The following is a 3,604-nucleotide window of genomic DNA, read 5'->3' on the forward strand; positions in this document are numbered from 1 at the left end:
GCCGAGCCGCACGCTGAAGAGAACACGCAGCGTATCGGGGGCTCCCGCGGGGGAAACGGGCGTCTGACGGGACCGCCAGGCCCCTGGGGCACGGCCGAGGGCCGTCAGGCCAAAGCAGGCAGCGGCGCCCCTCAGCAGTGTGCCCCGGGGGCCGAGGGCGGCTGCGGGCCCTGGCGCGGCCTCGCTGGGGGGCTGAAGTCGGCCCCTGCGTCGCTTCTCCCAGGTCCCAGCTGTAGCTGTGGGGCCCGCTTCCCCCGAAAGCTGCGTTTGCTGGAGCTCTGGTTTCCCCCGTGTGTCCCCCCCCCCAGCACGTTCTCCGGGCTGCAGCGAGCACAGCCTGTCCCCCACGGGACCCCCGTAGCAAGGCAGCTCCGGCATCTGCCGCACTCTGGCCAGGCTCTGGGCTCAGCCCCTGACAGCAGAGCCCCGAGGAGGGTGAAAATGCAGTGCATTTCACACTGGCACCCTCAGCTCTGCCAAATCCTTTCCCCGTGACAGTGTAAGCGATACGGGACTTCCTAGTGCCTCCCCGGCAGGCTGCCTGCACCATCTGTTCGTGTCACTTTGGTAATTAACCGGTGCTGCCTGTGCTGCCCGCAGGCTTTGTCCGCTGACAGTGATGAACGGCAGCGTGATTCCCCACGGCGCGGCCTTGCCGGGCGCTGGAGAGGCAGGCAGGTAGCAGAGGGGGGATGCTGTGCCATCTGCATTCATATTCACTCCTCGGCTTTGCAGGAACGGTGCCTGGACCAGCTGAGGCCTTGTATGCCCAGATCCGCGCTGGTCTGACAGGGACGGAGGAAGCCGTGAGTGGGGAAGAGAAGACGGAGCTGGCTGCGATACAGGCTTCTGTGCAAGCCAAATTTCTTGTCAAGCCACTGTGGCCCTACAGAAATGGCATGGCATGTGCTCGGGCTGTGCGTGCGTCAGTGAATTAGCTAGTAAAGGTCAGCTGCAATGGAAGAGGGGCATAAGCCTTTGTGTAGTTTATGGAGATAAGCTGGAGCGGTGAAGTTGGGCTCTGGGTTTCAGACAGCTTCGTGCTGTGCATGTGGAGAGGGTGACAGAAAGGGCAACAGAGAGGTTGGGAAAGGCTCCTCCTGAGATTTATGGGTCATTTGTATGACCTGAATTTATGAAGTCCCCATGCTCTTCCCCCTTCCTTAAAGAAAATTGGAGCCGATCGTCAGGTTCAGCCCTATGTTTACAAAAGACTTTTCAACCTCTACTGAGGTTGCTATGGAAATCACACTAGTTTATGCCTCGTGTTTGTCTTACCAACCTGATTTGTAAAAGAATGGTGTGAATTTAGTGTTGGCTGAGTTCCCAGCTGGCCGCGCTGGCCCTGGAAGGCATCCTTGCAGTTGCAGCCCTGGCTGGAGCAATGCAAACAGCTTCACCCATGCTGTCTGCCAGCTCACGAGCTCCTGTGCCCATGGCTCTCCCAGCCTTGGGTCCTTTTCAGTTCACTGGGACAGAAACTGGGTAGTGCCAGCCTGTAGTTGGCCCCTACCAGAGAGACGTCAGCTCCATTTGCAGAGGCCAGGGCAGGTACATGCTCCCGTCCCCTCTCAGTCACTGCAGAATGGGTTTTAGAAGTAGAGTTGCTGCAAATCGATTGAGTTTCCTTTCCCCTCTGCTCTGCTGAGTCCTGAGCACAACACAGGCCAGTTTAGCTCACTAGCCTGTAAGGTGTCACCCCGTTTCTTCCTCCTTGCTGTCATGGCCACCTCTCCAAAACACAGCTTCCAAAAGCAGGGGTGTGAGTGATGAGCTGTCAGGTCTCAGCCCTCTCATGCTAGACCCCACAGGAGGAAGGCAGAATGGCAGCTGTGCCCGCAGACGTTGCAAGAGCTCGATTCTCTTGCCTGAAGCATGGCTTGTGCTAGTGACAACTCACAGCCCTGGGACACAACAGGCGGTTGCCTGTCATCCAATGGAGCCCACACAAACAGCATGGGGAAAGAGACCTGGGAGGCACCTCACTCTCAAACTACACATCTAGGGAAATGGTGCAGACTCTTGATGTATTATGCACGTATTACTTTTAAAGTATATCTATCTGGGGAGGGGGGATGAAACTATTGCTTGGATCATACAAAAATAGGAAGTATTTCATCATGCTGTTAAAAAATACGAAGCCCATGAAATCAGAGTGCTGGGCTGGGATCTGGGCAGAACTAGGCTTACTGGGGACAGGGAATTTCATTAGAACAGGGAAGTGTTTTCATAGTTCGGTGCAAACAAAACAACAAAATTCAGCTCCCTGATCCATATCAAAGCAGCTCATTTGTGTTTCAGAGCAAAGGCATTCTGAGGAGTTTTCCTACCAAAGGGATCCTTCTGGAAGCACTGTAAGCCTTTGCTGAGAAAGACCCTCTGTGTCAGGCAGGAGCAGCCATGGACAGCTCGAACACCCACATGAAATGTGGGAGGCTGTGCTGCTGAAATCACTTCACATTTTTGTCCTCTTCATAGTATCTGCCAGGGTGCAGCTCAGCACCAGCATCCCCACAGACCCGTCCTGCTCTGTCCCTGGGCAGAGGATATCACTGGCACGCAATCCAGCCCAGTCCACACGCTGAGGCTGCCTTGCCCGTTTCACTACTAGATCTCTATGTTTGATGCAAAGGGCTGTTGCGTCCTGCCCCTGGCCTCCCAGCAACCCTGTGAAAAGACAGGAAAGGATGTTTTCCAGCAAGACTAATGCTGTAATTAGTCAATTTGCTAATATGCTGAGGTGTGAACAGCTTATGGTGAGGCAGGAGGAGCAGCTGTCCTGCAGGCACAGCCCTCAGAGCCTGCCTTGTGGGCAGTGAAGGAGTCGTCCATACAGAGGGGCTGTCACCTCCCCAGCTGCCCATCTCCTGATGGATGAGCTCTCCAGGACCGGCAAACAGGCTCTGGAGGCTTTTGGGGAGGGAGTGTTTTTCTGAATGGATTGTGACACAACAGTGGCCTGATTACAGAGCTGAGCAGCTCCCTCCACCCCCCCAAAAGCCATGTGTTAGCTGTGTCTGGAAGCCACGTCTGTCACGCTGCTTAGCTGTGACAGTACAGTCTGGGACAACGTACCAGTTTTCTCCAGGGATCCTCAGCAGAAGAGAGCACACTAGAAAGACATACAACAGAAGAGTGGTGTGGCACTGCCTCCCAGGAGAGGCAAAAGCATAGGAGGGGGGGAATGACACGCTGTGGGGAACTCCAGTGCTAGGAGAGGCTAGCTCAGGTCTTTGGCAAGGGAGGTCCATCTTCACTCCCCAGGGCTGCTAATTCACTATTATCTGTGCTGCTTCAGGGATGGAGGCATTCTGACTTGCACCAGTGACAAACCAGACAAAGAAAATAACAGACTGGGAGGAGGGGAAACCCTGCCCTGTGCAGCCTGGACTCATCCTCCATCTCCCTGTGCACAACAGTGAGAAAAATACCCCTCTCCTCCATCCTTAGTGCACTCCATTGGGCAGAGAGTCTGAGCGCAGCCCCAATGGCCTCAAGATAGCAACGAGGCCTACATACATGCGACATGACAGCATTATCCCTCTGTTTTTCCTTTTTTTATGTAGCAAATCTAGCAAAGCTCCAAGCTCATGCTCATGTGCTG

Source organism: Haliaeetus albicilla, chromosome 9, assembly GCF_947461875.1.
Source record: "Haliaeetus albicilla chromosome 9, bHalAlb1.1, whole genome shotgun sequence".
NCBI lineage: Eukaryota > Metazoa > Chordata > Aves > Accipitriformes > Accipitridae > Haliaeetus > Haliaeetus albicilla.